At 33.1% G+C, this 14,329-nt stretch overlaps 1 protein-coding gene across 1 annotated transcript in view; it reads left to right on the forward strand.

The window, feature by feature from the left end:
• Positions 1–14,329, forward strand: part of LOC118740172 (platelet binding protein GspB-like) — a 132,456-nt gene that overhangs the window by 10,050 nt on the left and 108,077 nt on the right. The gene's annotated exons all lie outside the window — the stretch shown is intronic.

Genomic DNA, 14,329 nt, shown 5'->3' on the forward strand with positions numbered 1-14,329 from the left:
CATTTGAGCTGTCAATCGCAGCGCATTCGCTCATTTTCATTTTTCATGTGCGATCTTATTATTTTGTGTTTTTTTTTCCTTTTTGTATTTTTCCCTTAATTGGCAGCTCTTCACGTTGTTGCCGGTATGATATTTGATATGCAATTGCCCAAGCTCATCAATTTTCACGCTGCTACAACGTTAGCGGGGCGTGCAGCATATTTTTAATATAAGTACATAAGTGTTTATGTATGTACTTAAGCAAATTTTAAATTATGTTAATGATCAACATTAAATGAAATGTTGAAATACATATATTTCAACGCATTTGCAAGCAGCTGAGTCTGTTGAGCCATTTGCGCTTCAAGCTTAAAAGGAACACTGTTTCATCCAGCCCAATTCCACTGAAATCCTACTTTTTACTAGGTACGTATGTAAGTTATATTTGCTGGCGCTAGAAACCGACTGGACTTTCATTGGCGCCATTGTTTGCTGGTCGCACGTGTGTGTTAAAATGTTTCGCTTTGGGTTAAGCGTTTGGACACAATAACCCAAAGTTATTATACAAATATCCTAGCCGTACCCAACAAGATACCTTTAGCTTTTTCTAATTTCGATACTAAGAACAAAATGTTTGTAAATAAACAAAAAATTAATAACAAAATTTGGAAGATTTTAGATATTGGATACGGTAGCACGAAATGTCATAATCTACTTAATTGCAGATATTGGTTATGTAAGCAGCAGCATTTTTCCCGAAAATGGTCCCGCTAGGTGGCGTCAGCGTCAATATACATATTTGGAAAACCCAATATTAACAAAAAAAAATTTCAATAGAAGTTTTAATAATGTAACGTCATGTAACGTCACGACAGTTCCTTCGGCTGATTAAAAAAAAATGCAGGAATGATTTTAATTAAGAATATTTTAAATTTTACTAAAAAAATACTTTTGTCTTGCCCGAATCGCAGCATTTTGCAATTTTGTAACCCAAGCCAAAATCCGCTACTGTAACGCCACTCCAGCGCTAATGTGTGTGGAGAGAGAGAGAAAGAAGAATTAAAATAAATAATGAAGGATTAAGCGTCGGCAGGCTGTCGCTAGGTAATGTTCGGTTGTTTGCATCCTCTAACGCCATACCGATGAATGCAGTGCCGTGAGTTCATATCAGGCAGTAGCCGATAATAACCCTGTGTATTTGCCGAAGCAGTAATCGATCTAAGTGAAGGAGGAGTAAGCTAGACATCCTCTTATCTATTCTAGGCCAGCTGTGTCGTACTATCCAGAAAGTAGGCTCAGTAGACCATCTTCTATATGAGCTTCGATAGAGTTACTTTTTAGCCAGGATTTACGAGAATATAGTGGAACTGATAGCAGGCAACACGTGTTCTTGCTCGACGATTCATTGCAGTTGTTCGATATATAGTTCTAGTCCGGGAGCCATCTATTTTTTGTACATACATTTTCAAGCTAAGTAATTCTGCTAAGTCGAGAGAGAAGAAATAGCAGTTTAGAGCACGAAATTTGTTACAACCTTCATACCTGACAGTAATTGATTTTTCTCAATTTGTTACCACAAAACTGTGCTAACCAAAGAATATAATTGGAATAATATAAAGGCGCTCACACTTTCGCTAAGGTTTTGGCCGAGCTTTTTCTCCAATTTTTGGTGTGCGTGTTGATGCTGTTACAGAACAGAGTGCCTACAGTTTTACAGAACCTTTTGCCAGGCGGAAATACTCTCAAAGATCTACTATTTTCTGCCGAGAGGCGACTTCTGTTTAGAAAAAAAAACTTTTTCTGTCACTTTTTTGGATGTTGCTTTCACCTGCTTTCACGCGAAATTCGCATGAATTTGCGAAGCTAGGTGTTAACGCTAATTCCATACTGATGACTCCCTACTATTTCCAGTGAAATTTGTATGTTAATAACGATAATCATGATAAGTATATAAGTACCTAGTTGACCGAAGAGCATAAAAATTTTGGTTTTTAAATAAATTAAAGCTATCATACCTGTCGTAATAAGTTTGCTAAATGAGTCGTAAACGAGATTGCTATTACAATCATTAATTTATTATGCATGCGCAACTGTCAAAAAAACTTAAAATATTTTGATTATTATATTACTTTTTTTGCTTATTTTATTCCACGCATTTAATTAATGCTGTAATTATCAATACTAAAACTCATCCACAACGCATTTATTTATACAATTTTGTATTATTATCTATTTGTTAAATACATTTTCCGCTTCAGTTCGATTTTTTTTTGGCGTTTGTTTTCCGCCGCCTTTACTGACTGTTTCATGATGCTATTAATTTTATACCAGGAATTTTACTAACATTTACTAACAATGTGCATAAATTCTAGTTAATAGAATGAAAAACAAATTATGCAGCTGCCAATTACATAAAATGTTGTTAAAAGTTTTTCGCGGAAAATGTTTTGAAAGCTACAAATACACAATAGAAACATTTTATTTACTAACAGGTTTTTTTTGATAAAAAAAATTTAATTTTAAATACATAATGTGCTGGCATTAGAGGATGAAAAGTTACGCAAATTAATTAATTAGTTATTTTTTTATTATAAAATTGGAGTGAATGCATATATATGTATATGTATGAATAGTATAACTGGAAAACTAGCATGCTGTGATTAGTTACGAAATAATTAATTGGTGAACATTTTTTACGAATATGCAAGCGTTGAAAGCAATTGCCAAGTTCGAATGGGCTTTCAATCACGCGAGTGATTGGCAAGTTTGCTTCAATATGCTTTACTGCGAGTCAGTGGCGTAGCCAGAGGGGAGGATTGGGGGGATAGATCCACGCCCCTCGTCAATAAATCAATACTATAATTACTTTTAATTTAATAACACAATACCATTTTATCCTTCTGATTTGTCTTTTTTTTTATTGTGGACTTATGATAAAATACATTAAAAATGTATTTGAGATTATCCGTTATTGGATTATGCATGTGAATATTTTGTCTGTACACACTAGAGCTACATACATATGCAATACTGCAATTTTCCCGGTCTGAAATTGCAGAGGTAAAATTCTACTCCCTTTTCTCTCGCGTCCATGAAAAGCTGACTTCAGACGGTCAGAAAATACTTGTGTGTGCAGCCGGATAACACCAATAGTTTTATAAGAGTTTTATAATGGTTTAAGTGCGCAAAACTGAGGAGCAAATACGCTTTCATAAAATAGTCTATTAAATTCTTATAAGACCAAAAGTAAATAAAATAGTTGCCTACAAAATAAGTTTATTATTTATTTAGAATAACTTTTAAACGGTAAAGTTTATCGAGAAAAGTAATTGCATCATTTTTGTAGAACGTTAAATTTCCTACAAGGAATAGCTGTGCAATTATTTTTAGCTCCACTTTTTCAGTGGAAAAAAATTAACTGGAAAAAGTCCAAAAATCCCATGTTATTTAAATGGAAAATGTATTACGGTTTAGGCACGGGTTAATGTGCATATTAAAGGCTGGTCTGGGTCTGATATTTTTTTTAGGTCATAAACTAAAAATATGAGGGGCGCTAGCAGTACAAAACCCAATTCGGGAAATAACGGACACCCTAATGTGTAAGCGCCAATCTATTATTATTATAATTTTTTTTTTTTAAGTTTACTTCATTATCTAACAACAACCATATAAAATTATATTACAAACTTTGTGCCAAAATTATAAAAATTCTGCAAAATTTGTTCTAAATTTTCAACTTTTTAATCGGAGTTTAAAGAATTTTTTTTTGAGTATGGAGTTTTATAGCCAATAAATTTGTAGAATAAAGTGCAAGTTTGAAGTTCCTAAAAAATCGCGTTGATTTTTGCAACTTAAAACTTGCACTTCACTTACACTAAAACTTAATGGGCTATAAAACTGTATACTCAAAAAAAATTCTAAAAATCTGATTAAAAAGTTTGAAAATTTAGATGCAAGTTTCCAGAATTTTTATAATTTTTGCATAAAGTTTGAAATAGGAGTTTGTATGTTTTTCGTTAGATAATGGGCTATACTTTTATAAAAAAAAAAACAATAAATATTAAATAAACAAAAGACAAATAGGAAAAATTTGTTAAAATGTCGTTTATTTTTCCACCACTGTATGTATGAACCATTACACACAGGCGATGCCTCTGGCCATTGAGGGTCTAATCTTTAAGCTATCGCTGAAGTTTCATTTTCATCCCCAAGCCCCACCCCCGCCCTTCGCAAAATCCTGGCTACGCCACTGCTACGAGTTAAAAGCATGTGAGAAGTTACGACTACGACTATTTTTTTCTGCTGTTTCACAAGTTCAGCTGTACGCATTTTAGCGATCCACATGCGTGTGTTTCACAAGTTCAATTCTACTAGTACTTCAATGTGCGCCTGCTACAGCTTCCTAGCTTGAAAAGAAAGATATGCTTTCTAAACGCCGCCATTTCTAAATTAAATTGTAATTAAACTCAATTTTACTAGCGCTTTTAAATTAGTTATGTAAATTAAATTGTATACAATAAATTTAATTGTAATTTTCTAATTGAAGTGCTGTTTATTGCACACTTTTTTGCGGCTTTAATTAACCCATTCGCCAATGCCTTCGTGTACATAGGTGTGTGTGTGTTTTTTGCAGCCTATCCACGTAATTGACATTCTAGCTGTTAGGCGCCGCACTCGAGCGCATTTTTCGCATGCCTAACATTTTAATATGCTATTAAATATTGCTGCATAATTGCATACCTTCCAAATATATTTACATACATACTTTCATGACAAATATGTCATAATGACTACTGCTATAACAACAAAAACAACGCTTATATTCGATAATTATCGCAGCGTTGCATTTATGACATTTTTGTGGCATAAAATTCGCAATTTTGTAACCCTAAAATTGCATAATAAATTCTGTAGTAGCCACTCAACTGTAATGAGTTAATTAAAAAGTTTTTTTTGTTATTGTTGCTTTTCTGTATATTCGAATTTTTCTATGGTTGTAACTCATTTAAAATTTTGTTGTTAGCTGATTTTCGTGCAAGTCATACAGGTATTGGTGAGCGAATGAGTCGCGGCGTCGCTGTTAGACAGTGAGAAAGAGTTGGCTGAGTTTATGGCGCTTAAAGCGCAAACAGTCAACGACGTAGCGTATCCGTAGGTTGACGCAGACACGATCTATCTTATGGGATTCGCGTGTTAACGAAAACTCACCACCGCGTGGCGGTGACGTTGCCGTTGCTTCTCTCTCTCTATCAACAGTAAATTTGATATGCTGCTACGTACGTCATCCTACGTTTACGCTACGTCGTTGACTAACTGAGCTCTTAGCAGCATGTGGTTTAAGAGAATTTAATTAAAAGCAACCCTGCAAGTGCACACAAGTTTAGGTATTTTGTTTTTGGATATTTGATGGATTAGTTAAGAATAGATACAGTGTGTGTATATATGTATAATAAAATAATGATATTAAAACAGATAAAAAACTTAGCAAATTTTATGTGCACTCAATCTGATCGAAAAACTGATAGGCAGCCATAGAAATAATTAATTTGACGATTAGGATTAGTTAGATATATTTCGCAAATATGTAGGAAGCGAATAAGTTTTTGGAAACTAAAAAGTTGAAAGTGAAAATAATATAGAACTTTATATCCACAAAAATGTACTGTTTTCTGGAAGATAAAAGTTTGCTCTGCAAAGAGTATTAAAAACAGCTGTAAAGGCCACAGCCAATAAAGCAGTAATCGGAAAAAAATTTTAATACGATTACGACTGCGAATAACCATACCAGTTTAACGCGTATGCGTACCACAAATACTACAAGCAAAAAAACTGTATGAAAAAATTTAAGGGTACTGTTAAGCATGAACCACACGATTTGTACATATTTGTTCATTTGGCAGTCACAGATTGGTGTTGTCTAGAAATTTTTATCGAGAATGAGTTCAGCTCAACAAAAGTTTTAGTTTCTTCATGATCCAGTTATCGGAACTAAACCAAATTAGGAGGAGACCACCCTTTAGGCACCATCTTGCGAAAACGGCTCACGTGATCCAAAGTTATGCGATAAGATACAGAAAAAAAATATTCTGACGAATTGATAACCGCCTAATTTTTTCGTAGTCGACTAAAAATTATGTTGAAAATTACAGTGGCTGAAAAAATATCGATAAATAGGTTTCGATACCAGTTTATAATCTATAACGATAACCATAAATATATTAATAACGATAACAGTATAACTAACGATAACAACGAAAACGAAAAGAAAGAGGGAAAAGAAATCGATAACTAATTAAAAATAGTCCTGGCGATAACAACATTGGTAAGCCTATGGCAAAACACAGATATCGGTTGGGAAATCAATGACAATAATTATACTCAGGTATGAATATCATAAAAAAATTTATAAAATCATAACGAAAAAGATTTTTTTGTCAAAAAAGATAAGACTATCAATATCGATAATGTAGTCATTAACGATAATTAATTACCTATGTCTATCGACAAACAAGCGTAATGTAAGCGATTTTGATAAGGGAAGTGAGAATATTGTTGATAACAATAAGTAATCGATAACGAAAACGATTACAGTTATAATTGTTACATCGATTAATAAGGGAATCAAAACGATAACGATTTTCATAATACAAATTTTCATATTATCGATAATACAAAAGTAGTCGATAGCGATAATTATATTTTTATCTGTATAACGATGAATGAGCAAAAAAAAACGTAACGATACCGATTTTGATAGCAAAGACTATAACAATAAAATAATCGATAACGATAATTGCCACTTTTCGCTCGAAAGCTATAAAATAATGACTAGGTACTTAGTTAGTATTTAGGCATATATAAATTTTGCAATCTATATTATTTTTTAAGTTAAGCTAACGCTTGACACAACACATCACATTGACGATCCATGCACATATTGCACACCCTATTCAAAGGGATACAACTCAAAAATCGCAACGCAATAAATACAAAAACAATTGTTTTCTAGTCAGAAAATATAACTTATCATGAAAAAAATTGCATTAATTGAAGATAAATCCTACCAATTGGTTTATGCAAAATATTAACAAAATTATTTTTTTTTGAGTTCTGCCTCTTTTCAAGAAGTACCACTCTTCTTGTAAACATGTGTGGAGGAGCGCGCTTTTACTGTTAAATAAATATATATTAATATGAGTATGTACAGACATATGTACATATACAGCAACCACAAATAACAATAACCACTGCCATGGAAAATATTGGAAATACTAAACTAAAAACTTTGTTTTGAAGTAAATGTATATCCTTGTCCACAAAGCTAAATAGCAACAACAAAATGTCATAAAAATAGAACTACATAAATGAAAATGAAGTGAAAAGAGTATTTGTAAAAGTTTTTCAATAAAATCAGCGACGACAAAAAAACTCGAAATATATACATGAATACCCAGCTTTTGTGTGTGTGTGCCAGTTAACGCACCAAAATCAAACGAACAAATGGCCAGATACAATTGGAACGGCAGCATTGTGCTAATATGCGAAAATCCTAGATACGCATACACACATAAAGAAAATCATAAAGGTTTTCTCTTTATTTCACTAGCAAGCAAGGGCGTCTATGTATGCATGTATGTAGATTAGGGTTGCCAACTTTTGCATTCTTAAAACCAGGTCGCACAATAAGTCTGTTCTTTTGCTCGCCCGTAGGTACGCGAAAGTGTCCAATTTGTGTTTCTTAAATTTATAATTTTGTGCGATTTGACTGTTAGAGCCCTTCCGTACCTGCCGTCCGTATCAACATATACAATTGCTGTTGATAGAGAAAGAGAGAAGGAACGACAACGTCACCGTCATGCGGTGGTGAGTTTTCATTAACACGAGAATCCCATAAGTTAGGTCGTGTTAGCTGACACGGTCTACGGTTTTACATCGGTTTTTTTTGCGTTCCCGTAGTTTTGGGCAGCTTATTCACTTTTGTGAGAGCATTTCGTTCTTAGATAGATTGATAGTTGAATAGGGCACTGTGACCAGTAGCTCTATTGTGCCCTCCGCTCATCGCAGCACCTCACCTAGCCGTAGAGGCTCTAGAAATATCAGAATTGTTCCCGAGGGTAGAGAGTGTAAGTCGTCCTTTCTTGGCCATTTCGTACTTACGCTCATTTCCCCAAAAATAGCCAGAAAATGTTAAAAACAAGCCTAATAGGGTAGGTAAAATTACCTACACAATATGTAACAAACAATGTTAAATTTCATGCACAAAAATTTTCACCCAACGAAGCTTCAATAATAATATTTCTAAATTACTTAAAACATGTACTAAAATAAAAAAATAGAAATCGCACCAAATTATAAATTCTATATGTGTATTTATGTACAGTAAAGTGGTCCAAAAATGTATGTAAAAAATAAGGTCGGATTTTTAATGCCGCCACCCCCTAGGATTGTTCTATATCGAAAAAAATTATAATTCAAATATATATTCAAAATAAAAAAATAGGGTGTGCTCAAAGCGCTCAAAGTTTTCAATGTATTTTGTATGGGGAAAAAACAACTTTTCGTAGAAATAGTGTAGAATTCTTGAAAATCAACAGTTTTCGATCGGAAAACTTTTCTTATCTTCAGGAGATTCCCAGTAATAATACCCAATTGTTCCTTTAACCATTTTTTCATAGTAACTATATTTTATAGGTCCTCCAAAACCCCTAGAAAATGCAATGGAAAAATCGTTAATCATAAAAAATAGTTAAATAAACAATTGGATATTAATACTGGAAGTCTCCTGAAGAGAACCACAGTTTTCCGATTGAAAAATATTGATTTTTAAGAGTTGTATACCATTTCTACGAAAAATGGTTTTTTCTCCATATAAAATACATAGAAAACTTTGAGTGCTTTGAGCACCCCCTAAATATTTTTTGATTTCAAAATAAAAAATAGGGGTATATTTTTTTCGATATAGAACAATCCTAGGGGGTGCCGGCATTAAAATTCAAACTTAATTTTTTTGGACCACTCTAATGTACAGTGCCGCACTAAATTATTTGCATTTTTATAAAAATATTGGTCATACCACAACTAAAAGAAAAAAAATCTCTAAGTTTCGCACAAAACTCCGTGAAACTCAAGTTGGCATTTTAATATATCAAGGTGCCAGTTTGAAGTTAGTAAAAAACCGTGTTGATTTTTAGGAATTCCTTTGCAGGTAAATAGTTTCTGCCAAACAAACAAAAAATATCAAACATATTTTGAATTTCACTCATTTTAATGCAAATTCATATGTAATTACAAATTCTGCTTTTACTATATGGTGTATAGTGTCGATTAGTAAATAGAATATGTAAAATGTAAATATTTGAAGAGTTCTAATTTGTTTTAAAACGAAATGTCAAAATTCTTTTCTTGCCAAAAACCAGGACATTTTGCGTGCCCACAGGTTTTGTACCGGGCCCGGAACATAACTCTTAAATCCGGGACAGTGCCGCCGAAAACGAAACGCTTGGCAACCGTGATGTCGGTGTAGAGTGTATTTCTGCAGATGTACATACATATGTATGTATGCATGTGACAAGCGGAAACTTGTACACGGAAATAACAAAACTGTAAATGTGGCCGAAATGTTGAACAGCAAAGTTTTTAAATAAAAATTTACTCCTTCCTTAAATGTCATTTCAAAAAGTACAATGAACACATAAATATGTATGAATGTATGTGATGCTTTCGTATTTGTATTTACTCCCTTTTGCGAATTCGTTTGTGTGTATTTCACACATTTAATAGTCGCCTTGGGTCATGGTGTCAAGTCGCTTGTCTCGAGTTTGATATGCGCAATTTTTACCAATTAAATGCACACATATGTACATACATTTAATCAAGTTAAATAACTTTGCTACAGCATTGAAAAATACATTATGGATCTATAGTGTTTGCTTAACTGGAAATGCGGAACGAAAATCGCATATTTTAACTAATGCAATTTTGTACTTACTTGTTTGCGTACATAGTACGTTTGTAAACATTTGCCTGTAATTTAATTCATTTTTGTATATCCTCTATATGCATGTGAACGCGCATTTATACTTCAAGGTTTCCTTGGTCTACTCTTCTCTGTGGCGGTTTGAAATTGCGCCAACTTTTGCAACTGACAGTCATGTGTGAAAATCGCCATTGGGCAAGTGTGTAAATGAGTGCGTATATATTTTCTCACACTGGTCTTCAGCAAAATATTTGCATAATATTTAAATGCACTTGAACTTATTCATATCTGTACATATAACGAAGAAAATTTTCAAAAGAAATGTCTGTATTTCTATGATTGCTAAAAAAAGATCTCTTTAATACTGATTTCAATTATTAAAATTACTAGTTTGCGCTCACCCGCTTCGCTCAGTGTATGAAATGTCTGCGTGTTATAATAAATGTAATTTATTTCAATAAAACTTAACATATGTAAACCGTCGAAAAAAAATTGATTTGATTTTTTTTTTAACCCCCTGCAAAATATTTTCATACTAAAACCTTCTTAAACCTCTTTCGTCTGGCACCCATATTGTGATATGTATTTTAATTATCTACATAATTTCCTTAATTCAAGTTGAATTTAATTTTACAAACCGTTGGCAGCCGTCCGTCATGTAGTTAAAAAATAAATAAAACTTTTTCCAAATTGTTTCGATAAATACCCATATTGTAATAAATAATTTAACTTATTAAATAATTTTGTGGCAACCCTTTTCAAATACCTAAACAAAAAAGTCTAAATGTTTAAACTAAACCCTCTTCCGTTTGGCATTTGAACTTCTGTATAATGTGAAAATTAATTCGACTCGGCAATCCTCCTCAAAATACTTTCAAAAACCTTTGATGTTTAATTGTAAAAGATTTTTTTTTTCATAGCCGGCTTCTTTCATTTCAATTAGAATACAGTATCCTCCCGGTAAACCAACTTACCTCTGCCGCCTAACTTCTTCTACTAAGTGATACCCTCAATGACCTTTTTAGGGTATATATTTTAATTCATCAAGGGATTATTTGAACGCATCTCATTTTTTGACAATTTGAAAACCGGACATAAATATTTTTTTTTAACTAAGCAAACTTTTATATTGATTTTGTGGTGATTTTAAAGTTGGACATAATTCATTTATTGCTTAAAAATCGGCCAGAAATTTTTGATAATTTGAAATTTGGACATAATTTTAGTTAATTTTAAAATTGGACAAAAATTTTAGCAATTTAAGAACTGGACATAAATTATTACTAATCTACAAACTCAGTACGAAAATGTGGTCACTTAAAAACTGGACATTTTTGATTACTGAATATTAGAGATAAATATTTTTTTTTAACTGGAATTATATTTGTAGTGATATCGAAGTTGGACATCATTTTTGTTATTGTTTAAAAACCGAACATAAATTTTTGACTGGACTTATATTTGTGAAGATTTTAAAGTTGGACATCATTTTTTAATTGCATAAAACCGGATATAAAATTTTTACTATTTGGAATTTAGACAAATTTTTTTAAAATTGCACAGAAATTTTAGCAATTTTAAAATTGGACACAAATTATAACTAATTTAAAAACTCAGCAAAAAAACATTTATTCATTTAAAAACTGGACATTTTTGCTCATTGAAAAATTCGAGATGGTTTTTAGAAAATTTTGAGCTAGGCATAAACTTTTGGTAATTTCAAAACTAGGCATACAAATTCACTTAAAAAATTGGCCATAATTTGTTGGTGATTTTAAACAGGTCTTACATTTTTGGTAATTTCAAAACTGGACAAACTTTTTTTAAATTGCATATAGTTTTTTTTTTGAATTTGGACTGAAACTAAAGTTTAGGTCATTTAATAAGAGGGTATACATTACTAGTAATTTTAAAACTGAACATAATTTTATTGTAATTTAAAAAGTATACATAAATTTTATTTCAGTTGAAACCTGGACATAATTTTATGGTAATAAAAAAACTGGATATTTAAAAATAACATAATTTTTTGGTCATATCAAACCTTGACATACATTTTTGGTCATTTAGAAATAAAACATATTTATAATAATGGTAAAAACTGAGCCGTTTTTGGAAAAGTATTCATGATTTTAATACCAAAAGATATTTCAAGCACTTTTACTTAAATAAATTAAGTTCTTTTGAATTTTCTTATTTACTAATTGTTTTTATTTATTTCTTCTCTTTGCAGGTAAGCAGTTTTTCATTGTTACATATAAGAATACATTTTATGGCGAAATTCAGGTAACATTGTTCTATAAAATTTTAGAAGAAATACATAGTTTTTCCATCGAGCGAAGCTTCGCAGCAACTTTTCGTGAAAATTTTTGCAACTAATTGTACCGCTGCGCCTTCAATTTAGTGCATCTACCTTGATCCTGCACTAAAATTTACTAATTTACTTTAATGTTTTTTATTTCATCTGGCCCTGACGCCTACCGAGTTACTATTGTTTTTAAATTTTATCAACATCAGTCAACGTATCCACGACTAGGCTACTGGCAAACTTTTTAACTATTTACAGTTATACCTCGCGCCTCCACCGCCGTTTTAATCTTCTTCAGTTTTGAGCATATTTCCAATTTACCTTTTGTTAGAAAATTCCCCATCACCACATCGAAAACAAATAAATTTCTTCTGCCCAACAAAAAAGTTTACCTAACTCTCCAAAGTTGCTTTGCCACCCCTTCCCACACAAACTGTCCGTTTAATTTTTCAATATCCTACTCCTCATTAAGCCCCCTCCAATTATTGTAAATCTTAACAGCCGATATAGGAAAACTTTATGTCAACTCATTAACTGCCTTTTATTTCTCTGTAAAATCAGGTATGCGCGTTTATATAAGTCCTGCCTACTTGCTTACTTGCGTCTTAATGAGCCGAGTAACCCCAAAATGGTACGCAACCAGCCAAAAACCAATACAAACATGAAGGCGTATTCATGCTAGTAGCTGCCTCAATTCTGCACAAAATTAGCAACAAAAACAATAGCAATCTAACATTTAAAATAACTTGCAAAACAGTTGTTAATAGCTGTATGTGTGTGTGTGTGGTTGCTTGAAAAATCTTACAAAACTTAAATCTCCTCTCGTCTGCCATACTTGCAGCACACCTTTAGCCGTTTAAAGAAACAAAACAATCGCCCACTATTCTTTGCTATTCTATGCTTTTCTATTCATTATGCTGCATTAAGTAATTTCTCATCAGCACCCCCCTTTGACCTTTGCCCAACTTGCAAATCTTCTATTTTCCCATTTGCCTGCCCTCGTCTTACAACTTTACTGCTGGTATGTAGCTCAAATGAAATTGTCGCATAGAAAGTTTTGGTTGGTCACATTTTAACTTCCTTGAGGAAAACTTGCAACAGCAACCCCTGCCTCCGCTCGCTTCAAATGGGCACTTCCTGGTTGTTTTGTTTACTAAAGTAATTGTTGTTATTTCTACAAAGGCCAACACCGATGACATAAAATTAATGTCCGACCGACAAATTTAATCGGCGAAAATGTTTGCCTTGAATGTCTGCTTATTTAGATCAGAGCGAGCGAGCGGGGGAGCCACACACACTCTCGTCTTGTGCCCTATGTGACAAAGTGAGTTTAAGAAAGTTCTTGCAAAGGGGTGCGCAACTAAACCGAACGAAATACTTCTTTCCTGCTGCAGTGGTCTGCTGCTGTGCTTTTTCTTAGAACCCCTTAGCGTTTCTATCCGTACCTTCTAACTCTCCAAGCGTCTTCACTACTACTTCACTTGCTTCTTCATTTACGCTTTTGGATTGCCAATTTGCGCCCCTTTCTAACTCTGCCCCTTCAGCATGGCACCTTATGGTGGAGCTGTAGAGAATAAAAACGAAAACAGTAACACTACAAAATCTTCTACTCGAAATGCAATGCAAAGTTTCTTGCTTTTTGGCATTTGCAAAATGAAAAAGGTTAACATTAAACTTCCTGAGCTCAGCATTTATTTCTCGCTTTGCACGCAATCTCTCTTAAGTATACTGCTACAAAGGTTGCTGCAAGGTTAGTTGGTTCACTTGCAGGGGTGGCTAGTATGACTCGGATGCGGATGCGTGTATTTAGAACTTATTAAATTGCTATAATTTATACGACTTATCTCCCGTACTTAATTTTTTCACCACGGCTTTTGCACTTGCTTCCGCTTGCCATAGTACAAGTCGAATGGGCGCGCGTATGTATGTATGTATGAAAGAAGTATCTGCCCTGCGGCGCGGCATAACACCCTGCCACAACGCTTGCCTTACTTACTTCTTTCTTTTCATATACTTACTTCTGTGTCCACTTGCCTTCAATGGCGGTTGCTGCTTGCTACTCGATT

The sequence above is a fragment of the Rhagoletis pomonella genome, unplaced genomic scaffold (genome assembly GCF_013731165.1).
Source record: "Rhagoletis pomonella isolate Grant_MI unplaced genomic scaffold, Rhpom_1.0 Rhpom_scaffold_00005, whole genome shotgun sequence".
Lineage (NCBI taxonomy): Eukaryota > Metazoa > Arthropoda > Insecta > Diptera > Tephritidae > Rhagoletis > Rhagoletis pomonella.